Genomic DNA, 25,864 nt, shown 5'->3' on the forward strand with positions numbered 1-25,864 from the left:
CCATGCCTGGCCTGTTTTAATTTTTTATATTTACGGTGTACAAGTGCAGATTTCTTATATGTACATATCGTGTAGTGGTGAAGTCTGGGCTTTTAGTGTACCCATAATCCCAATAATAAACATTGTACCCAATAGGTAATTTTTCAACCCTCACATCCCTCTCCTTTCCCACATTTTATAGTCTCCAATGTCTATTTTTCCACTCTGTATGTCCATGTGTGCTCATTGCTTAGCTCCTACTTACAAGTGAGAATATATGACACTTGACTTTCTGTTTCTCAGTTATTTCACTTGGGATAATGACCTCTAGTTCCATCCATGTTGCTACAATAGACATAATTTCATTCTTTTCTATGGCTGAATAGCACTCATTCTTTTTTATGGCTGAGTGTGTATACACACACACACACAAACGTATGTGTCCTCCGTTCATGGACATTTAGGTGGATTCCATATCTTTGCTATTGTGAATAGTGTGATAAACATATGAGTGCAGGGGTTTTTTTTTATACAGTAATTTAATTCCCTTTGGAGATATACCCAGTAATGGCATTGCTGGAGCAAATGATAATTACATTTTTCTATTTGGGCAAAATCTCCATACTGTTTTCCACAAAGGTTGTACTAATTTACATTCCCTCAACAGAATAAATTGTTCCCTTTTCCCTGCATCCTCACCATCTATTGGGTTTAGACTTTAATAATAGACGATCAGAATGGTGTAAGATGGTATCCAGTTGTAGTTTTAATTTGCATTTTACTGATGATTACTGATGTTGAGTATTTTGTCATATGTCTGTTGGTCACTTGTATGTCTTCTTTTGAAAAGTGTCTGTTCATGTTCTTTGCCCATTTTTTTCCTTTTCAACTTTTATTTTAGAATCAGGGGGTGCAGGTTTGTTACCAAGGTATATTGCATGATACTAAGATTTGGGGCATGATTGAACTCACCACCCAGGTAGTGAGCATAGTATCCAGTAGGTAGTTTTTCAGCCCTTTCCCTCATCCCTTTCTCCTCCAACCCAGTAGTCCCCAGTGTCTATTTTTCCATATTTATGTCCATGTGTACCCAATGTTTAGCTCCCACTACAAATAAGAACATGCAGTATTCGATTTTTTGTTTCTGCATTAGTTTGCTTAGGATAATGGCCTCTTGCTACATCCATGTTGTTGCAAAGATATGATTTCATTCTTTTTTATGGCTGCATAGTATACCATGGTGTATGTGTACTCCATTTTATTTTATTTCCTTTTGAGTCAGGGTCTCACTCTGTCTCCCAGGCTAGAGTGCAGTGGTATGGTCACAGCTCATTGCAGCCTTGACCTCCTGGCTCAGGCAATCCATCCACCTCAGTCTCTGGAGTATCTAGGACTACAGGCTTGCTCCAAAAGGCCACACTAATTTAAAAATTTTTTGTAGACACAGACAAGCCTGTTGCCCAGGTTTGTCACAAACTCAAACTCCTGTACTCAAACAATCCTACTGCCTTGGCCTCCAAAAGTGCTGGGATTACAGGCATGAACTACCAGGCACAGGTCCATATATATATATATATATATATATATATATATATGTGTGTGTGTGTGTGTGTGTGTGTGTGTGTGTGTGTGTGTATTATATATATAAAATCTTCTCTACTGTTGATGGGCATCTAGGTTGATTCCATGTTTTTGTTACTGTGAATAGTGATGCAAAGAATATACAGGTGCATATGTCCTTTTGGTAGACTGACTTACTTTTTTGGGGGAATATTCCCAGTAATGGAATTCCTGGTTGAAATGGTGATTCAATACATAGTTCTTTGAGAAATCTCCAACTGCTTTCCGCAATGGTTGGACTAATGTACCTTCCCACCAACATTGTATAAGTGTTCCCTTTTCTCCACAGTCTCATCAACATCTGTTATTTTTTGATATTTTAATAACCATTCTGACTGTTTTGAGATGGTAGCTCATTGTGGTTTTGATTTGCATTTCTCTGATGATTGGTGATGATGAGCATTTTTTTCATATGCTTTTTGGCCTTGTGTGTCTTGTTGGAATTGTTTGTTTATGACATTTGCCCACTTTTTAATGGGTTTCTTTGTTTTTTGCTTGTTGAATTATTTAAGTTCCTTATAGATTCTGGATATTGGACCTTTGTCAGACTGGACCTTTGTCAGACACATAGTTTGTGAATATTTTCTCCCATTCTGCATATTGTCTGTTTATTTCTTTCATAATTTATCTTACTGTGCAGAATCCCTTTGGTTTATTATGTCCCACTTATCAATATGTGATTTTGTTGCAATTGCTTTTAAGGACTTAGCCATAAATTCTTTGCCAAAATTGATATCAAGAAGGGTGTTTTCTAGATTTTCTTCCAGGATTTTTTATAGGTTGACATCTTACATTTAAGTCTTTAATCTTATATTGAGTTATATTTTTATATAGTGATAGGTAGGGGTCCAGTTTCCTTCTTCTGCATATTGCTAGCTATTCCACACCATTGATTAAGTAGGGAGTGCTTTCCCCATTGCTATTTTTTGTCAATTTTGTCAAAGATCTGATGGCTGTAGGTGTGTAGCTTTATTTTTGGGTTCTCTATTTTATTCCATTGGTCTATGTGTTGTTTTTGTACTGGTCCCATGCTGTTTTAGTTACTGTAGCCTTGTAGTATAGTTTGAAGTCAGGTAGTATGATGCTTCCAGCTTTGTTCTTTTTGCTTAGGGTTGTTTTGGTTATTCAGACTCTTTTTAGTTCCATAGAAATTTTAGAATAGTTTTTTCTAATTCTGTGAAAAATTACATTGGTAGTTTAATAGGAATAGTGTTGAATCTGTAAATTGCCTTGTTTGCCCATTTTTTAAATGGTAATTGTTTTTCTCTGGTTGAGTTATTTGAGTTCCTTGCAGATTCTGGATATTAGCCTTTTGTCAGTGCATAGTTTGCAAATATTTTTTCCCATCATGCAAGTTGTCTGTTTACTCTGTCAATTGTTTCTTTTGCTGTGTAGAAGGCTTTTAATTAAATCTCATTTTTCTATTTTTGCTTTTGTTGAGTTTGCTGCGTTTAAGTTCTTAGTCGTGAAATCTTTGCCTAGACCAATATCCAGAGGAGTTTCTCCTAGCTTTTCGTTCAGAACTTTTATAGTTTTGAGTCTTACATTTATTAATCCATCTTAATTTTTGTATATAATGAGAGGTCCAAGTTCATTATTCTGCATATAGCTATCCAATTTTCCTAGCATCATTTATTGAATGGAGTGTAATTTCTTGAGTGTATATTTTTGTTGACTTTGACAAAGATCAGTTGGTTGTAGGTGTGTGTCTTTACTTCTGGGTTCTCTCTTCGTTTCCATTGATCTTCTTGTCTGTTTTTATAGCAGTAGCATGCTGTTTTGGTTGTTTTAGCCTTGTAGATTAATTTGAAGTCAGGTAATGTGATGCCTCCAGTTTTGTTCTTTTTGCTTAAGATTTGTTTCCTATGAACTTTAGGTTTATTCTTCCTAGTTCTGTGAGAAAGTGACGTTGCTAATTTGATAAGCATTGCACTGAATCTGTGGACTGCTTTGGGAAGCATGGTCATTTTAACAACATTGATTCCTCTAATTAATGAGTATGGGATATTTTTTCATTTGTTTGGGTCATCTACAATTTCTTTCATCAGTGTTTTGTAGTTCTTAGAGAGGTTTTTTTTTTTTTTTTACCTCTTTGGTTAAACATATGCCTAGGCATTTTAATTTTTTTAGCTGTTATAAATGAAATTGCCTGCTTGATTTGTCTCTCAGCTTGAACATTATTAGCGTATAGGAATGCTACTATCTGTATATAAATTTTGTATCCTGAAACTTTACTAAATCCATTTATCAAATCTAAGAGATTTTTGGTGGAGTATTTAGAGTTTTCTAGATATAAGATCATATCATTAGCAAATAGGGATAATTTGATTTCTTATTTTTTAATGCAGATGCTTTTTATTTTTTCTCTTCCCTGATTGCTCTGAAGAGGACCTTCAGAACTATGTTGAATGAGAATGGTGAAAAGTAGGCATTCTTGTCTTGTTCTAGTTCTTAGAGGGAACGCCTTTAACTTTTCCCCTGTAAGAATGTTGTTGTTTGTATATTTTTCATATATAGCCTTTATTTGAGATATGCTCCTTCTATGCCTCATTTGTTGCAAACTTTTATCATAAAGGGCTGCTGAATTTTATCAATTTTTAAAATGTGTTTATTGAGATGATTATACGGTTTTTGTCCTTAATAATTATGTTTATTGACTTGTGTATGTTGAATCATCCTTACATCCCTGGGATAAATCCCAACTGATCATGGTATACTTTCATTTTGATGTGCTGTAGGATTGTATTTGTTAATATTTTCATAAGGATTTTTACATCTATGATCATCAGGAGTTTTTATCTGCAGTTTTGTTTTTTGGTGTTGTTGTGTCCTTGTCTAGTTTTGGTGTCAGAGTTATACTGGCCTCAGAGAATGAGTTAGAAAGACTCCCTTCCTCCTTGATTGTCTGGAATAGTTTTAGGAGGATTGGTATTAGTTATTGTTTGTATGGGTAGTAGAATTTGGTTGTTCAACCATCTAGCCCTGGGCTTTGTGGTGGTGTGATTGTTGGGAGAGTTTTTTTTTTTTTTTTAATTATTACTGATTCAATCTTGCTACATTATAGTTCAGGAATTCTATTTCTTCCTGGTTCAATCTCAGGAGGTTGTATGTTATCGGGAATTTATCTATTTTCTCTACATTTTCTGGTTTGTGAGCATAGAGTTGTTTATAATAGTCTCCGATGATATTTTGAATTTCTGTGGTGTCAGTTATAATGTCTCCTTTTTCATTTCTGATTGTGTTTATTTGAATTTTCTCTATTCTTCATTAATCTAACTAGTGGTTTATCAATTTTGTTTATGTTTTTGAAGAACAAACTTTTCACTTTGATGATCCTTTGTAATTTTTTTCTCTTTATTTTATTTAGTTCTACTCTGATTTTTTATTTCTTTTCTTCTGCTAACTTTTGGTTTGCTCTTGTTTTTGTAATTCCTTGAGGTGCAACATAAAGTTGTTAATTTGTGATCTTTCTACTTATTTGACAGAGGCATTAACACTATGAACTTCCCTCTTAGCACTGCTTTTGCTGTATCCCACAGATTTTGGTATGTTGTGTTTTCATTTTTATCCAGTTCAAAAAAATTTTAAATTTTTATCACTAGAATGGATACATTAAGTAATGAATGTAGAAATTAATTCTTCCTTGACCCAGTGATTATTCAGGAGCCTTCTGTTTAATTCCCATGTATTTGTATAGTTTCTAATGCTCCTCTTTGTATTGATTTCTAGCTTTATCCCACTGTGGACTGAGAAGATACTTGATATGATTTTGATTACTTTTAAAAATGTGTTAAGACTTGTTTTGTTGCCTAACATGGTTTATATTGGGGAATATTCCATGTTCTGATAAAAAGAATGATAAAAAGATAGGTAGAATTTTCCATAAACATCTTTTAAGTCCATTTGTTCTAAAGTTCAGTCTTCATTGTTAATTTTCCTTCTCAATGACCTATCTAGTGCTGTGAGTCTGGTGTTAATGTCCTCCCACTATTACTGTATTGCTGTCTGTCTTCATTTAGATCTGGTAATATTTGTTTTGTAATTTGAGTTCTTCTATATGGGTACATATATATTTAGGATTGTTATATCCTCTCACTGAATCGATCTTTTTATGATTATATAATGATCTTCTTTGTCTTTTATGATTATATATATTATATATGTCATTTATTATTGTATAATGGCCTTCTTTGTCTTTTTAAAACTATTTTGATTTGATGCATTTAAAAATTTTTTTAATTAAAAAATAACTGTTTTTGATTTCATGGAAGTATTCCTACCTGCTCTTGGTTTTTGTTCCTATGGAATATTTTTTTCCATTCCTTTACTTTCTGTGTACATGTGTCTTTACAAGCAAGGTGAGTTTGTTATAGGCACCATATTGTTGGATGGTGTTTTTCAGTCCATTCTGCCAATGTGTATATTTTAAGTGGAGTATTTAATAAATTTATATTTAAGGTTAATGTTGATATGCAAGACTTTTTTTTCCTGCCATAATGTTAATTCTTCTCAAGTTGTTTCATAAATTTTTTGTTGCTTTCCTTTCTGTGTCTTTTTGTCTTTGTGGTTTGATGAAATTCTGTCATGTTGCCACTTGATTCTTTTTTCTTCCTCCTTTGTGTGGACATTCTATGAGAATTGTGAGGTTTATTGATATGGTTAGACTTTGTGTCCCCACTCAAATCTCATCTTGAATTGTAATCCCCATGTGTCTAGGGAGAGACCTGGTGGGAGGTGATTGGATCACAGGGATGGTTTCCCCCATGCTCTTCTTGTGATAGTTCTTGCAAGATCTGTCGGTTTCATAAGTGGCTTTTCTCCTTTTGCTCACTCTTCTCTGTCCTGCCACCTTGTGAAGAAGAAGGTGACTGCTTCCCCTTTCATTATGATTGTAAGTTTCCTGAGGCCTCCGTGGTCATGCAAAACTGTGAGTCAATCAAACCTCTTTCCTTATAAATTACCCAGACTTAAGCATTTCTTTACAGTAGTGTGAAAATGAACTAACACATTTATATTTCCATGTGTTTTTGTTATGTTGAATATCAACCTTGCATTTCCATGTGTAAGACCCCTTTGAGAATTTCCTATAGTTCCAGTCTGTTGACAGATTCTCTCAGCATTTTCCTATTTGGGGAATACTTTATTTCCCCTTCATTTATGAAGCTTATTCTGGCAGGATAAAAATTCTAGACTGACAATTTTGTTTTCCTTCACTTTGAAAATGCCATTCCATTTTTTTCTGGCCTGTAAAATTTCTACTGAAAAGTCCACCATTAATCCAAGGGGATTTCCTTTATAGGGAACTAGATGCTTTTCTCCTGCTAATTTTAACACTCTTTCTTTTATTTTACTTTAGATATTCTGAATATACTATACTGTAGTGAAGTCTTTTTGCAATGTGTTTGCCTAGGGATCAATAGGCCTCCTGTATATGAATGTCTAACTCTCTTGGTAGTCTTGGGAAGTTTTCATCAATTATTACCTTAAATAGGTTTTCTAAACTTTTCCTCTCTCTTCCTCCTTGTGAATACTGGTAATTCATAAGTTCAATCACTTTATATAGTTTCAGACATCTCAAATACTTTATTCATTCTTTACTATTATTTTTTCCTTATTTTTGTCTGACTGGTTGATTTCAAAAGCAGTGTCTCCAAGGTTTGAGATTCTTCTGCTCATTCTAGTCTTTTATTGAAGCTTTCGTATGTATTTTGTATTTCCTTCTACAAATTTTTCACTTCCAGAATTTCTGCTCCTTTTTTTAAAGATCTCTCTCCTTGGATAATTTTTTATTCATATACTGAGTTGATTTTATTATTTCTTTGTATTTGTTTTCATATTTCGTTGAATCTCATTAAGCTTCTTTAAAATCAATATTTTGAATTCTTTATCTGGCATTTTTAGAAATTCTTTTTGATTGGGACCTGTTGGTGAACAAATTGCTGTGGTCCTTTGGTGGTGTCATATTTCCCCATTTTTTAATATTTTCTGTGCCCTTCCATTGATATCCGTTTATCTGGGTAGCAGTCACTTGCTCCAACTTTTTGAAATTGCAAAAGATATAGGTATGTGGTTAAGATATTTTAGCTTTTATTTTGGGTGCCCTTGTTAGCGTGATATTTGTATTACTTCTTCATCATTATACAGGGCAAGTGGTATCTGATTTTCTTGGTGACTTAGGGTCCGGTTATAAACTGATGTTGTAATGAAGTTTAGTTGGGGACTTCAATTCCAACCCAGCCAGTCTTTGGGCTCCAGAGGTAGCAGTGGGGAGATGTGCCCATTTTTAAGTCCCATAGCAGCTCACTCTGGTTCCAATGTTAATGGGTCCTAAGGGCTGATTCTTGGGCCTCCAAGTGGCTTGCTCAGAAGCTAGTAGTGGAATCCATGGGCCAGGTATTTTAATAGGTTCTCAAGTTCCTGGGCAACTGTTATGGTATGAGCGATAGCAGTAGCGTTGGAGCAACCCACTAAAACCCAGGTAGCCTGTGTTGGTGTTGTTAGAAGCTGTGACGGGTTGGGCAGGCTAGTGCCCAATCCCACAGCTACTTGTAGCGGGGTAATGGGTATTGTCCTAAGTGTGCTTTGGAGAACTTGGTTTCCCCTTTTCCTCCTCTGGCTGGGTGACAGCTGCAGCCATGTTGCCTCAAACTCGGCTCAAGTGTGGGGCACAGCCCAGTGTTAATCTCTCAAAATTGCGCTAGCTGTGGGCTTGTGACTAGAGAGGGTGGGGCCTTTCTCAGGCAAGCACCGTGGGCAAGAGATTGGGGGAGTGTGATCTGCTCGCATCTCAGTCTCACAGCAGCCTGTTGTAAGGCAGTGAGTATTGTCCTAGCTGTACATAGAATAGCCTGCTTTCCTTGTTCCTCCATGGCTGGTGGCTGCAGCCATATCCACTTGAATTCAGCCTGAGGGTGGGGCACAGCTCAGCATTAAATTCCCAAAAGGGTGTCTTAGACCAGAGACCAGCAGGGAGTGGCACCACCCATGCAAGCAGCATAGGCAAGAAGCTCTGGAGAGGATAGTGGATAGTCTGCTTGTGTCTCAGTTTCACAGCGGCCTGTTACAGGACAGTGGATATTGTCCAAATGTGCAAAGGATAGCCTTGTTTCCCTGTTCCTCATTGGCTAGGTGGTAGCTGCAGCTGTGTCAGCCCAAACTCAGTGTGATGGTGGGGCACAGCCCAGTGTTAAATTCTCAAAATGGCATAGTGACCCTGGGACCAGAGAGGGTAGGGTCCCTCCCAGGAAAGCAGCATGGGCAAGAAGTTATGGGGAGTGAAGTGTGCTCATGTCTCTGTCTCAAAAACATTTGACAACAGGGTGGTAGAGCCCTCCCAGGGGTGCATGCGAGCTCCTGGTCTTCCTTCTCCCTCCATGGAGCAGCACAATGACAGCAGCCATTTTCGTGGATACCCTATATCTAGACTTTCAAGGTGGTGCCTAGCTGAGGCTTTTCTATGCCTGGATGCCTGTGGGATTCCATGTGGGCTCCTCTTCTGGAAGCAACGTTTCGTGCAATCTTTCAGCAGCTCTGTATATAAGTCCTGAGGCCCTAGTGGGTCAAGGTTTTCTCCCATATCCAAGCTCATAAAAGGCCATTTCAGAGACCTGGGGCTTTCACTCTGACTGTTGTTTTCTATTCCGACTCTCAGTCAGTCCCTGGCTAGTCATGCTGCCTCAATCTCTACTTACTTTTGGTCTTCCTGTCTGTTCTGTGGTGAATCCTAGTGTTCTCTCCTAGACAATCTGTTCAAAATGTATCTACTCCCTATTCTGGTTACACTCCATGGAGAAGACACATGCCACCTGCATCTAGTCAGCCACCTTGTAATTTCTGCTCCCTCTCCTTGTAATTTCTTTCAAAAAATACTGTGCTCTTGATAATCTGTATATTCATATGTATATCTCTATACCGTTATCTGTTTTTGTATCCCTATCTATCTAATCATCCATCTATCTATCCATCCGTTATCTAACTAGCTAGCTTTATATTTTACTGTGTCTGAGAATTTTTTTCCAGGGTTTAAGATTTTTTTTAACCAGGGATGCATCTGTTTATTCATTTTGGAAAAGTAATGGCTTAAAATTTTGCTGGATTCATAGTCCTCTGACCAACAGAGTTCTACTCATGCCTCTCAGGACTAGAAAACTCTCTACTTTCCTCAGTCACTGTGATGCATTCAGCCCACAAGTGTTATGCAGAAAATTTAAATACAAGTCTTTAATTTAGCAGATCCACCCACAAGGTTCCAGAAGCTTAAGTCAGCATGAGTCTTTGAGAAAATATCACCCTGGAAAAAATAGTACATGTGAGAAAAATACTGTGAATTTAGAAGCATTTGTTTTACAAACTACAGATGCAGAGTGAAAGAAAATGACATCTCACTTTGATATTAAGCATTCCCCCATAACACATCCATCTGCAACATGTTTTACAGTCACTTACCCGCTAAACCTCACCGCACACAGATTTGCACATGAGGCACAATACAGCTGACCCCGTTTTACAGATGGAAAGAATAAAAACACAGAGACATTAAATGAATTTCTCAAAGTTTCCAATCAGTTTTCAGACATCTGTCATTGGGAAGGAGTGAATTAAGTAAGTCACACAAGTTATTTTATTAAAGTTGAAAAATAAAATTATATTGGCTCCAATTTCTTCTCTTTAGAAGGGTATTTTTGTTTGAGACTTGGTTAAAAGAGCAGTCAGGAGATTTGTCTTAAAGCCATTTTTGTGTAGCAAAACTACAGTCTTTAATTAGATTGTGTTTATTTGGGGTGGGTTGGCAGGAAAGGCAGTGTTTGCTCAGTGATCTCATCTTTATACTAAAGGGGATGGACAAGATCAGTAGTTCTCAAAGTATGGTTTTCAGACCAGCAGCATCAGCATCACCTGGAAACTTGTTAGAAATGCAAATTCCCATGCCCCACCATTTACTTACTGAATCAGAAACGCTGGGGATGGGCCATGAAATCGGCTCTTCACACCCTTCAGGTGATTCTGATGCATGCTAAAATTTGAGGACTAAAGTTGGACTAAAAGTTCTCTAAAGGCCTTCCAGCTCTACAATTCTGAATTCGTCCTGTTATTAAGATGATAAACTGCATCTTTTCAGGCTGGGCCCTGTGGCTCACGCCTGTAATCCCAGCACTTTGGGAGGCCAAGGTGAACAGATCATTTGAGGTCATGAGTTCGAGACCACCTTGGCCAACATGGTGAAACCCTGTCTCTACTAAAAATACAAAAATTAGCCAGATGTGGTGGTGCATGCCTGTAGTCCCAACTACTCAGTAGTCTGAAGAAGGAGAATCTCTTGTCCAGGAGGCAGAGGTTACAGTGAGCCGAGATCGTGCCATTGCACTCCTGCTTGGGCAACAAAGCAAGACTCCTTCTAAAAAAATAAAAGATAAATTACATCTTTTCAGATAATTTAAAAGATATTTTAGGCTCTTCAAAACACATATTAGTTCATCTGCATGCTTTGTGAAGAACGTCAGTATTAGCATTCTCTATTTTAGTGGCAGAAGAGTTGAGGTACAGGCTACAAAACTATAGGAATCAATATGTGAGACTGTGTAGTGTAATCTCTCTCTTGCCCAAAATAGAAGGCACTTATATTTTCATTTTGCAGCTCACATTTTGAAAACACAGTCAACAAAAGCGAAGAATCAGCAGACATGGAACTCAGGGCTGTTCTTCCATTTAGTTAATGATCCTGGCAAGAGTACCTATTTGTCCTTGCAGCCTTCAGGTAAAGTGTAAGCATAATACTAGCTACTGGTTTCCACGTCAGTAGCTGGTACACACCTTTTGAGTGACTTCACTCATCACAGGACATTTGCATTATTGGCTCACAGCTGACTACCATAAAAGATGGTGCACTCCTTGAGGACAGGAATTGAGTTTTACCAATTATAAATCACCAGTGTTTAGCACTTATCACATCTATGTATCATCAGAACATAGATCCTGGCTTGGTCAGTGGGGGTGGAATGAAAGACTATTGAATAAATACATGGATGCTTGGTGCAGTTTGGATGTGTGTGCCTGCCCAAATCTCATATTGAAATGTAATCCCCCATGATGGAAGTAGGGCATAGTGGGAAGTGACTGGATCATGGAGGTGGATTTCTCATGAATGGTTTAGCACCATCCCCCTTAGTACTGTCTTTGTGATAGCGATTGAGTTCTCATAAGATCTAGTAACTTAGAAGTGTGTAGTACCTCCCCTCCTTGCTCTCTCTTGCTCCTGCTCTGGCCATGTGACATGCCTATTCTACTCTCCCTTCCCCGTCCACCATCATGGGAAGCTTCCCAAGTCTTCCCCCAGAAGTAGATGCCGCTATGCTTCCTGTTCAGCCTGCAGAACCTTCAGCCAATTAAACACCCACCTCCACTTTTTTAAAAATAAATTACCCAGTCTCAGGTATTTCTTTAGAGCAATGAGAGAATGGCCTAATACAATATTGTTCTTCTTTATCTTTGCTATTGTGTCAACATGAAATAATAATAAACGTTTATTTTGCCCTCAGATGCTGATCTTAAATAAATTTGTCAAAGCAGAGGGACTTTAAATGAGTTGCATGGCCTCATAGTTCTTTCCCATCTCTAAACGTCTTGGTTCAACAAATAATTGAATGGAATCAATCTCCTTTTGACTGACAGTTTTGACAGCTGCTGTTCTCAAAATGTCAATGTATAATCTGTTATTCTACTTACCAAAATTTAAAAATGAACAGAGACATATGTACTGTCAGTCTTATTCCTATGATCCCCAGTTCCTCCCTTCTGCCCTGTTTTATCCCTTTCCTCCCTCATGTCAGTGAAGTGCCTTTAAATTCTGAGCAATTCCAAAGCTCCTGCGCCCCAAGCTAGAAGCAGGATTAGAGCTCATCTTCCCTGAGTATTATTACAGTGCTTTCACAGTGAAGTCTCCAGCTTTGCAAACTAATGGGGCATCATAAATGTAAAGCTGTTCAAATAATAAACGAACCTTCTCTTTATGCTTAGCCAAGGGAAGGGAATATTAAAGTGAATAAGAGTAATAATAAAAAGCAAGTTAGCAGCATGGGTATAATTAAACTGAATAGCTCACACACACAAAATAAAGCTCTGAACATTGACTTCCTCTGGGACACACCCCAGTACACCCAGACCTCGCCTCAGAAAGGTATGCACAGCTTGTCATCCTAATGTAAAACAAACACCTACACTCACCCTGTCATCTACAATAGAAAGACAAATTTGGCTCTTGGGTGAAAAACTCTTCCAGCCCTTGGGAGCAAAAAAACACCGATTTTTTTTTATCCTCACTATTCAGGATACCAAAAACGAAATTCCTCGAATTGATAGGACCACTGGCTCTGATGAAAGGGACCTGATGCAAGAGTAGGCTATTTGCATTCAGTGTTATAAGTGCACTTTTTATCTGTGCCAGAAAGTATAACCAGCAGCATCGTAGGAACATTTTGACCCTAAAAGCTACTTTGCACATCACCTGGGGCCTTTTCCTTCCAGAGCATTCATTAGAATGTGTAAGCTCTGAGAGAGCTAAGTTACCACAGGTGAGGTTGCTATCATCTGCACTTTCTCTCCTGAGCCATTTTAAACCCCATGAAGAATCAGTCACTTAGACTAGGTTACACCCACCTTACTTTCTCAAGAGCTCTGGGCCTAAATCACCCTGGGTTGAAGATTAGGAAGTATTTCCTCATTGCTCTTGATAAATTGAGCTTGTGAGAGCATGGTCTCCAGATTATCTGTAATTTGGAGGCTTGGTGCTTTTATTTACCCCCTTTCCTCTAAAGAGACCATTCACAAAGAGGCCTCTTCTAAGATGCCCTTACTTTTTAGGAAAACAAAATATTCACCAAAAAAGAATTATGTGTATGAAGTGTAAGATGCTTTAACCTCAAGAGCTTCTCTTGTTCTTTTTTTCCCCTTCTTGTACTTTTTTTTGAGACAGTTTCACTCTTGTCTCCCAGGCTGGAGTGCAGTGGTGTGATCAGGGCTCACTGCAACCTCCGCTTTCTAGGTTCAAGCAACTCTCCTGCCTCAGCCTCCCAAAGTGCTGGGATTACAGGCATAAGCCACTGTGCCCAGCTTCCCCTTTTTGTACTTTTGAGACTCACATATCCTCTATCTAGAGAACCAAAAGGGAAAGCCTGCACACTTCCATGGACATTAGTAATTACATCAGTGCTCCAATTGCATTGCTCCATAGCCCTTCTTAACCTGGAAAAAACACTTCTGCAGTGGAGCATGGCTTAATATAGAGTTTTCTCTCCCATCATTCAGTAATCATAGTCAACTGACTGGTTCTCAAAGCTGCCAGTTTCATTGAAAAGAAAGGTTTTCAGAAAAAAGCAGAACTGTAAAGGTCTTCTACTCTATTGCCCCATTTGACAGTTGGTGGAGTTGACAAGCCGAGAGATGTTTGTCTGAGATCACTAAGAGGACTCAAGTCACACTTCTGGACTTTTGTTAGAAGCTTTCTCTTTTTCTCTTGTGACATACTTGGTAGTCGCAATTTTCATACTATTTATCATGGAATTCTGAAAATATTAAGCCTAAGATAAAACAAGATTAATTGCTCATATTCTAGAAGCTTCCTTAACATCTGAGTGATTTTGAGAATTTGCATGCCTTCTTTAGGTCTCTGTTTCCCGGCTAATAGGTGTGTTGGAGTAGTGATACCAAGTGTGCCTTCAAGCTCCAGTGATCTTTGGTGTTCTCCTCAACAACTGATGCCTATCAAAAGGAGTGTTGCTTCTATGAGTATGGATAACCAAGAGTTAAACAAGTGAATTATGTACACGGGATTAATGTACATGTATTATACACATAAAACAATCCTGAAGAGCACATTGGAGCTATTACATTAACATTTAGCTAATTTTTTATTATAATAATTTCATTTTATAAAGCAGAGAAATAGAACTCCTGAGAATATTTGAGCCCTAGGTTTTCACCCAGCTTGAGTATGGGCAAGTCACTTAACTTCCCTGAGCCTCAGACATTTCATCTGTGAAATGAGAACGGATGGTAGGGTAGGGAAGGGTAGGCAAAATACATAGATTTTTTTTTTTTTTTTTTTTTTTTGAGACAGAGTTTCACTCTTATTGCCCAGGCTGGAATGCAATGGTATGGTCTCAGCCAACTGCAACCTCCGCCTCCTGGGTTCAGGTGATTCTTCTGCCTCAGCCTCAGGCATCTGCCACCATGCCCAGCTAATTTTTATATTTTTAGTAGAGACAGGGTTTCACTGTGTTGGTCAGGCTGATCTTGAACTCCTGACCTCAGGTGATCTGCCCTCCTCAGCCTCCCCAAATGCTGGGATTACAGGCGTGAGCCACTGCACCCGGCCCAGAGATCTTACATTATATTTTCTCTAAGAGACCTTCTAGCTTTTCCATTCAGTGAGAGAAATCTGGTATAACTTTCTAAATGTTTGTATCTTTGTATGTGGAAATATGCGGGTCATTTGGACATAGAAGGCAAAAGATTGGGGCAAAGAGACTTGGGGGCACTGGCTAGAAGAGTAGAAGTTCTAGGGAGTTCCCTCCTTTTTCGGTGAAGTTGTCTGTTTGTTGAGGGGAAGGAAACAGTATTGATGGAGGCAATAAGAAGCCAAGTGTTAATGTAAATTCTCTCTTTTTGAAACTTCTGCTTCTGAATCTGTTTCCCTTTAGAAGCAAAGTCGCTGGGCAGCTATAAGTAGCATTCTTCATATGAACACAATTATAGTTCCAGAAAGCTACATTCTTATTCACGTGTGTGAGTGTGTGTGTGTGTAGGTTTATAAAATCAATCTTATACATTCTTAATTTAAACCAAATTTACCTAAATTAAATGTATTCATATTACATTAACAGTAATTTTAGCTAAATGATTAATTTTTGTAGTAAAAGAAAAAATCAAAGGTAAACAAATAAGAACATACATTTAGACATTGTGTTATGGTTTTGAAATAAGCCTTGTAATAGAAAATTACATTTATGTAATATACATAATATGTAAAAATATGTTAAAAAGTTACGAAAAAATCATTACTGAAAATGATTTTATTTCTTAGCAAATATCACACAGAAGCAACAACAGAAAATAAAATGTGTACTTATTTTTGGACTTCAACCACAAACACACTGATAAGCTGAGAGCTCCTGGCACAAGACTGGCGTAATCATGAACTAGTTGGCTTACAACGCTGCCAAAGTCTCACACTCTGTGACACACTTAGACCTACCTGAACAATATAGAAGTGAGGTCAGGAGTATACAGAGCCCACTAGAGCATCTTCATCACCAGGCCATACGGAGAACAATTTCATTAAATACCCAGGAGCTCTGTTTACCACTGAAATAAGTCAGCTTTCCAATACAGAAGACATGTTGTCAGGAAATGCAGTGTGGTCTGCTACCTTGGCACCATTTTTTCTCCCCTCCTAGCCATAGTCACACTCCTAACGGCAACTGGCAGATTCTGGTGGGTACAACATGCAATGGAAGTCAACACCTTGTATTTTGGGACTCAACTACCACGGACTACCTGATTTACAATGTAAATAGCATGAACGTTATGTAGATAATAACAGAGAACAATTAACTACGCATAGGCATTTTAATCAACCACAAGTCAACATGTGTGGTCAAAAATAAACCTATTTGCTTAATGACCTTAAGTAAGTTACTTCCCTTCTCAGGACCTCAAAGGAAATGAACCAGATCAATGGTGCTTAACACCGGCTGCACATTAAAATATCCTGGGGACCTTTGAAAACTATTGATATCCCAAACCCTGCCCCATGCCACCACTAAATTAGAATCTCTAATGGTAGGGTCTGGGCATTGGTATTTACTGGAAGCTCCCTGGGTAATTCACCCAAGGCTGAGAAACACAGGTTCGTTTTGAAAACAAGCAGGGAAGAGCATCAGTGAGAGTCAAAAATTGACCTTAAGGTTAAACTTTGAAGTTGAGACTATAAAGGGGAAGACTGTTTAGAAGGGAACATGCATATGTTGGAACCACTCATTAAGGTCATGTCCCACAATCTTGCTACTGTGCAGACAGTACCTGAAAAACCCCAAATTAAATAAAGTCTCACGGAATCAATTAACTTGTTTGAGAGAAACTGAGATTGCTGCTTTCTGTGGCAATATTCAGACTGTAAAGTTTTTTCAGTCTTCCATGAGTGGAGCTGCTTAAGAATTAATACACCACCCAGCAAAATAGCACCCCAAAAGTGCTATTGCCTCATTCTGGCAATGAAAGCTGTGTTTTCCCTGAGGCCTTGCTTCGTAGGCTGGAGTTGCCATGGGAAGCAAAGCTTTATTGGGATGCCAGAACAAACAGACTCTGAAACCATCCCAGCATAACTTACAGAGCTGAGCTGCCTATAAATCAAAGAGAATCCTGAGGTCAAAACCACTTAGACACACACAGACACACACACGTACAGACACACACACACACACACACACACTCTCACACGTATGCATACTCCCTGAGAAATACTACAAAAGGGGAGATGCATCAGGGAAATCCAACTAAAATTACTGCATGTAACTAGTAACAGAAATTTATGTGCCCCTTTCATCCACGGTTCTCAAAGGACAGAATGTGCTAAGATTACTTGTCTTTTGAAACCTTTCCAGTGTTCTGAGGGATTAAAAAGGAGTAATTTTGCATATGAAATCTGGCAAGTGGAAGTGGCTGTAAGGGGTCATCTACTCCATTCTTTCAAGCATAGTTACGATGAAATGAAGTCATTTCTCTCCTTCTCCTTGGCAAAGTCAATTCTGCACCATTCCATTCCAAGGTGTCATCTTCCAACCAGCCCACTCTGTTTTTCTCTAGAACACTGCTTTTTCTTTCTTTCTCTCTTTTTTTTTTTTTTTTTTTTTTGCTATCTCCCAAATTCACAACTTGTAAATGATATGAAGACCATGGACAGCCAGGGAAGAAAGAAGGTGGAAGCAAATGGGTGGGAAACAAGCTTGGAATAATTCCTGGGTCAAAATAAAGATTCTTGTATATGATTTTATTTTGTTCTCATTAGGCCTGGCTTTTTATTGGATATTAGTCAACCTGGAGCTTAACTAGAATGTAAATGCTTAGCACTAGTGTACTTTTAAAACATCTCCTCACTTTCTTCTTAGGTCTTCCATGTCTAGACTTGTACCTCATTTCCTTACTTGTTCTAATTCAACTTCTCTAACTCAACAATACAGTGAATGTGCAAGGCAGCTACGGTGTAGTGAAAGGAACCTTGCTCTAGTTCACTTAATTGAATTCCAGTTTTTCTATTCATTGGCAGGGTGACCTTGGGTGAGTTATTTTACCTATTTGATCTTCAGATCATATAAGGTTTTTATGTGGATCAAATGAGTTATGAAAACTGTATCGTGCTGTAAATATGTAGGCTGTTTTCTCGTCTCTTCCTAATGTTAAGAGAATAGACTGATAACATATTCAAAATCTTCTTAAGTACTTCCTCAAAAAACTTTTAGAGTAACTCGGGGAGTCCTTTGTGGTCAAGTACTGGTCAGGTTTGTTTTGCTCACAGTCACTAAACCATAGTTTTACAATTATTCATATAGTGCAAAGGTTTTTACCAGCATCTTTTTCTCTAAAGTATATTTTTCCCAGGTTTTTACTGGGGCACTTTAGTTAAAACAAGGCTTCAAAGAAAAAGTCCTAAGCTAGTGGGAGAGCTTCAAAGGTTTCTTGCAGGGTCAATTAGCACCTATAAAATTTATCTCTGTTGTTACTAAATGGCTATTAAACTAAAGTGAAGGCTAATGATGACTGATCACCACCACTTCCTCGAATTGTTGTTATTTAAGTGGAAAATAGCTCTTAACTCTCGGCACTTAATATTCAATGTGTGACAAGTTTAAGATTCAGCAACTATTGTAGATTTGAGGTTATTTTTAAAACTTTTTACTGTTTATGAAAGTAACCCATGTCACTGTGATAAGAAACCTGCCATTGATTTTTTTAAAAATTTTATGGGTACATATTTCGTGTACGTATTTATTGGGTATATGTGATATTTTGATACACACATGCAATGTATAATTATTACATCAGGGTAATTGAGGTATCCATTACCTCAAGCATTTATAATTTCTGTGTTGAGAACATTTCAATTCTACTCTTTTAGCTATTGTAAAATACACAATAAATTATTGTTGACCATAGTCACCCCATTGTGCTATCAAACACTGAATCTTAGTCATTCTATCTAGCCATATTTTTGCACCCATTCACAATCCCCACTTTCCCCTCCCTGCCCACTAACCTTCCCAGTCTCTGGTAACCATCATTCTGCCCTTTATCTTTATGAGTTCAATTGTTTTAAATTTAGCTCCCACATGAGTGGGGACATGCTACATTTATCTTTCTGTGCCTGGCTTATTCCACTTAACATAATGCCCTCCATTTCCATCTGTGTTGTTGCAAATGTCTGGATTTTATATTTTACGGTTGGATAATATCCCATTGTCTGTATGTACTACATTTTCTTTATTCATTCATCTGTTGATGGACACTTGATTCCAAATCTTGGCTATTGTGAAAAGTGCTGCAATAAACATGGGAGTATATCTCTTCACTGTACTCATTTTCTTTCTTTGGGGTAAATACCTAGCAGTGGAATTGCTGGATCGTGCAGGAGTTTAATTTTCAGTTTTCTGAGGAGCCTCCATACTGTTCTCCACAGTGGCTGTTGAATTTCTTTTATTATTCATTCTTTCAGGTGGAAGTTTTGCTGTGTAGCTGGCACCAACTACAGCTTAGGTGTCTGCCTTAACATTAAGTGGGCAAGATTTCCAGATGAAATGAGTACTGACCTCCATGTGTTTTCTGAAGGGTTCCTAAATCAAGTAGGCACATTAATATCAGAGAGTACAGAATATTGCCTATGCTATAGTGCAAGACTGAATGGAATCTCACCTTTGCCATTTCACAGCCTCTTGATCCTGGGCAATTAAGTCCCCTATACTTTTATTTCCTCACTTATAAGAGGGAGTTGATGAAAGCACCTGCCTACAGGCATTGTAGTGAGTGAAAAAATAAATAAAAATTGTGCAGTGGTCACTAGCATTTGGTGACCACGTGAATGCATTTTTTATTTGATAAGGTGAGTGATATTTAAAGTCAATAATTAATTTTAAAAGTCTGAACAGTTACTATGTTTAAATGATCTTTTCTTATATGAACAACTCTCAAATTATGTAATTATAGGTATATATTTCTATATTATATATATAATGGTTCAATATGCGGATTTTGCTTTGTGTCTTATTTGTATAGTCTGATTATAGAATTAGCACAAAGTCTGTTTTTGAAAGAAACAAAACATATGAAGGAATAGAAAAAAACACTTCACCTGTATACAGTTACCCAAAAGCATCTGCTGTTTTTATACATTCTCTTTTAAGCAAATTTTAACATCAGGAATACTACTAACATAGAAATTAAAAAATGAGTATTTCTGGTTTACATAGGTATATTTGCTATATATAAAATTTCCTACAAAGATAAGAAAATTACTGGTTATTTTGCTCATTAATACTTGACTCTTTCATGATCATTTCCACTTTCCTTTGATTATTAATCCCTTTAGAGCAGGATTCTTGATTCTGACTGCACATTAGAATCACCTGGGACCTTTAGCAAACTACTGAAGCTACCACTACTGAAGTTTCACCTCAAGTCTATCACAAGAAAATTTGAGGTAGGGCTGGGCATTTGTGTTTTTAAATTTCCCCAAGTGATTCTAATTTACAGACAAAGCTGGGACCACTGCCTCAGAGGGGCTTAACTCTTCCTGTGGCTCACAAAAAAAGACCCCACCTTTCCTATCTTAAAGCATTGTGATAAATCATTCCTCACAGCCACCGTCCTGCCAAACCAAAAATCTCTTTGGCATCAAATCTCCTGGAAAAGCCACCAGAACTATGTGTCTCAGGTGTTTTGCTGGACTCCTGTATTACCCTTCCTTCTTTATTACTGTTTTTTGGAATGTCACATATTATCACCTATCCGTATTCAGTAACTTAAACAAAACCAAATCTTTAGATTCCTTTCTTCATCACAGCATTTTTCTGTTAAATTCTCCATCCCCAAACTCTTATTCCTCATTTAGCTCCTTCAACACTAACCTCTTTTGATTCACTAGGCAGATTGCTGTCATGCCAAAAAGAAAAAAAAAAAAAAAAAGCTTCTGGAATAAGATAGTGGTGGGCTAGGGTCTCAGTTCTACCACCTTCTAGATGGGAGGATTCAATGAGAGTAACAAAATGTAAGTCCGTGAGTCACTGCCTAACACATCTTACGAGAAACTTTTGTGGTGTACTTCACAACAACCATAGCTAAGGTGCCTGCTTTGCCATTAAAATAAGTTGGTGAACAGGTAACCTACAGAATGGGAGAAAATTTTTGCAATCTACTCATCTGACAAAGGGCTAATATCCAGAACCTACAAAGAACTCAAACAAATTTACAAGAAAAAAACAAACAACCCCATCAAAAAGTGGGCAAAGGATATGAACAGACATTTCTCAAAAGAAGACATTCATACAGCCAACAGACACATGAAAAAATGCTCATCATCACTGGCCATCAGAGAAATGCAAATCAAAACCACAATGAGATACCATCTCACACCAGTTAGAATGGCAATCATTAAAAAGTCAGGAAACAACAGGTGCTGGAGAGGATGTGGAGAAATAGGAACACTTTTACACTGTTGGTAGGATTGTAAACTAGTTCAACCATTATGGAAAACAGTATGGCGATTCCTCAAGGATCTAGAACTAGATGTACCATATGACCCAGCCATCCCATTACTGGGTATATACCCAAAAGATTATAAATCATGCTGCTATAAAGACACATGCACACGTATGTTTATTGCGGCACTATTCACAATAGCAAAGACTTGGAATCAACCCAAATGTCCATCAGTGACAGACTGGATTAAGAAAATGTGGCACATATACACCATGGAATACTATGCAGCCATAAAAAAGGATGAGTTTGTGTCCTTTGTAGGGACATGGATGCAGCTGGAAACCATCATTCTCAGCAAACTATCACAAGAACAGAAAACCAAACACTGCATGTTCTCACTCATAGGTGGGAACTGAACAATGAGATCACTTGGACTCGGGAAGGGGAACATCATACACCGGGGCCTATCATGGGGTGGGGGGAGGAGGGAGGGATTGCATTTGGAGTTATACCTGATGTAAATGACGAGTTGATGGGTGCTGACGAGTTGATGGGTGCAGCACAGCAACATGGCACAAGTATACATATGTAACAAACCTGCACGTTATCCACATGTACCCTAGAACTTAAAGTATAATTAAAAAAAAAAAAAAGATTTCCTAATGAAATAAATACAGACCTCCGGGTATGCCCTGAAGGGTTCCCAAAATCAGGTAGGCACATTAGTATCAGGTAGTATAGAATATTGCCTATGCCATAGAGCATGGCTGAATAAAATCTTACCTCTGTCATTTCACAGCTTCTTGATCTTGGGTAAGGTCTCCATTTCCCTTTTCTACCTCTCCTTCTGCTTCTTTCCTATAGAAGACAAATAATTTTATGTACCAAAGTGTCCTGGGAATATTTCCTGGAGAGAAATCCCCACTCCAAAGGGGAAAGTCAACTGCATTCCATACTCACTCTTATGGAAAGGATGAGCCACATCACAGGAAGAAGGGGAAGGTGAAGGAAAAAGATGCAGAGTAAGAAAGTTTCTGAGAAGTTTAGTGTAGGATGCACATATTTAGTGTATGATAGATAACCATCTATGACCCCTTCAACATAACTTACTCTAAAAACACATTATGTTCAAGATTTCTTGAGTTGGAATTTTTGTTTGGTTAGTCAGTTTGGAGTTTTGGGAAATGTGTGTTTGGGCAGAAGCAGTCCTCAGGGTAGCCAGGCTATATTCATTCCTCTTCTTCCCCAAATCGATTTACTCCAAGTGTGGTATCATGAGTTACCTTTTACTGAGGCCTTCCTATTTGCTGTTCTAGGTGAACAAACTTCAAAATAGCATGTCAGTGGGGATATATGCTCTAGGAAAAGAATACTACTTGTGTTTTCATGTCTATGCCATCATTTGCCACTCTGAAGTTCCTGCTTATGCTCCCTTTGGAAGGATCTCCTATTCATCATCTCCTCAACACTTCCAAACAAACTTCTAGTTTCATTGGAAATACACATTCCTCTTCTGAATGCTCATCATTACTGACCTTTTACATCTCTTCTGGTCTACTCTCTTTTTTAACTTTGAGTTCTGATGTCTATGTCTAATAATGTTTCATGAGCTCCATTAAACTATGAACTTCATGATGTGCTTACACAGTGATGCTCAGCACAGCGCCTCACACAGAATATGCACTCAGTAAATATTTTTGGAATTAATTAATGCACTTATTCACAATAAACTACAGTTATTTTTCTCTTGTTCCCTTTTTCTCTCTCCCTTTAGTGAGGAATATAAGTGCATAGATGAGGTGTACCTAGAGACATTAGCATTTATCCTGATAAAAACATTTATTGTCATTCTAATTCTTATCATTTAATGTTTAACAAGTTTTTGCATAGTATTTCTTGCAAGTCATAAAAGCAAAACAATTCTCTTAACTTTGACTAAGCCATGTTGAAAGAAAAGAGGATAGATTAGGGGATAATAAGAGGAAAGTTCTTGATAATTCCTAAAATAGTTGCCTGTCACTGTTGCATAAATGAAGAATAAATATGCAAAAACACAGCAACTTGGGATTTCTTCAGTGAAAAATAAAGTTCCAACTTCCTCTCTTGTGGTATTTAATATTGCTGAGACATATGACACAAAACAAGAAACTTCATAGCTGGTAATCATATTTAATAATGGTTCATAATATTATCAGAGTTCTTTACACTTATAGTTCACTTCACACTCATGAATTAATAGCCCAGATGAGAATAAAGGACATGAGAAAATCGAGAAGTTGGTTTATCCAGAAGTTGAGCACTAACATTGAAATAAGAAAGTGGCATTGGTATGCTTGATGGAACACTCATGGATAATGAAGTTCAAAAAATTAAGTAGTTAGATGTTCAACAAGAAAGACAAGCAAGAAGAAAAAGTCACCATTAAACTATTACTCAGTGATAATTATCTTTACAATGTTGGTATATTATTTTCCATTTCTGATATTTGTATTTTCTACAAATATAATCTCTAGCCACATTTGTTTAAAACATAAGGATTTTAATACATATACAGTTTTATATTATGCTCTTGTACTTTCATACCAAGTATATTTTTTTTTGTATAACCACATATCATTTGAAAACATGACTTTTAATGCCTCCATAGTATCAGAATATTTGGATATATTATAAAATTATTTATTCATTTTTTTATCTGTTAATCATTTAAGTTCTCAGTTTTTTATTTTCAAAAATTCTGTCATAAATGATATTTCAATAAATATCTACATATCCATATGGCTGTGCCCATCTCTGCCTACCCTCTTAATTTATAATTCTAAATACAAAATTACTCTTTTTTTTTTTTTTGCAGCTTGGTAAACCTACAAAACTAAACGAATGATAATGTTCCAAGTAACCTTTAGACTATAGTTCTTTATAAGCTCTGAGGTTGAGAGCATATGCATTGGAAAGAGCCATGGCCTGGAATTGAAGAGAACTGATTCTAATCCTAGGTCCACCTCCAGCTCACTGCAGGCAACAGGAATTACTGCTCTACCTCACAGGTAAATTGTGGGGATTCTCTCAGTTATTCATTTTAAGACCAATTTGATCAGAGATTTTTAAACTTTAGCATGCATCTGAATCATCTGGAGGGGCCTGTTAAACAGAAGTTGCTCAGACTTATCCCAAGTATGCCACATTTAAGTCTGTCTGGGCGCTAAGAATTTGCCTTTCTAGCAATTTCAAGAGGTTGCTGATGCCTCTGGCCTGATGACCACATTTTGAAAACAGCTCAACCCAAGCATCTGTTTAGAGGAGGGATCAAGGTGGTGATGATGCAAGGAAAATGTCTTCTTTTATTTAAAACAAAACGTAAGGGGTGTAAGAATCAAAGCAGAATGTTTAACTGGAAAAAAAAAAAAGGCGAAAGGATCACTAAATTCTCTCTGCTTGAGTCCAACCATGCCCTTTAAGAATTTGGCTGATTCCTCCCCCATAATGCCACAACACAGAGATGAGATGCTTTCCCTTTGATGTTCTAGGTCAAATGTGGTTCCGTACACCATATCTTGGTTTCCTTGAAAACAACAGATATAAGATAGAATTGTTCAAAATTACTTTACGAACATAAATGTGAACTGAAGAGAACAAACGATAATAACCAGAAAAGTGCCTGGCTTACATAGTATGAATATGGGAATAATTCGATTCTAATATTCTATAATAATTATTATTCTATAATAATTCTAACACTCTATTAGTTAATTATCTCCAAAATTGTAGGTCTGAGCCATCGTACACCTGGTCTCCCAAGCGGTCTTAATTTCAGCTGTATGGCCCCAGGACAACTTTATATACCTCTTGCCTGGCTCCCTTGCTTTCCAGAGCTCAGTCAGCCCCTTAAGGTCAGAACTATGCCTTCTTTCCACCTGGCACAAACTGTCTTCTGATCACTGTGACTAAAGTTGTTTAAGGCCAACCCACTTGGTTTCACTTAAGGAACGTACTTCTTCCTCAAGAGACCAGCAGGACTTGAAAATTGATAAAAAGTTGAACCTCCCTAAGTCCCCCAACACCTAACCTCTTTTCGCTATGTATATATAGTCAAAAAAGAAGAATGTTTTCATCATAGCACAATTCTAGCATGTGTCTAATAAGAATTGTGGGCGTATGGGAAAGAAAGAAATAATGGTGTTGATCTGTCACTGAATATAAAGCTGTCCACAATTAGACAAATAAATGGAAATCAGAATGTTCAGCCTCTGCTTACTGAGTGGATTTTAATTAAATGGTTAAAATCATTTTGTGTGATCACAAGGGATGAATCTAGGACTGATGTGTGAACACTACAGGGCAAGAATGGGAAAAATAACACTTATTGAGCACATACTGTATACTGTGATAAATTGTGGCATGTACTTTCTGAGAGATGACCGAGAGATGAAGTTGTTTAAAAATAGATTCATCTGCCTTAAAAGATAATGGGTTGCCTGGTACTGGAGGCATTCAAATTCAATTTTAGTTCATTTTCTACTTTTTC

At 37.4% G+C, this 25,864-nt stretch overlaps 1 protein-coding gene across 3 annotated transcripts in view; it reads right to left on the reverse strand.

The window, feature by feature from the left end:
• The window catches only part of TP63 (tumor protein p63), a 526,038-nt gene that overhangs the window by 375,721 nt on the left and 124,453 nt on the right, over positions 1–25,864 (reverse strand). For all 3 annotated transcript variants that reach the window (XM_077991167.1, XM_077991177.1, XM_077991175.1), the window contains one exon: positions 22,123–22,197. The gene's annotated coding sequence lies outside the window, so the exon portion shown is untranslated. The remainder of the gene's footprint in view (positions 1–22,122; positions 22,198–25,864) is intronic.

The sequence above is a fragment of the Macaca mulatta genome, chromosome 2, assembly GCF_049350105.2.
Source record: "Macaca mulatta isolate MMU2019108-1 chromosome 2, T2T-MMU8v2.0, whole genome shotgun sequence".
Taxonomy (NCBI): Eukaryota; Metazoa; Chordata; class Mammalia; order Primates; family Cercopithecidae; genus Macaca; species Macaca mulatta.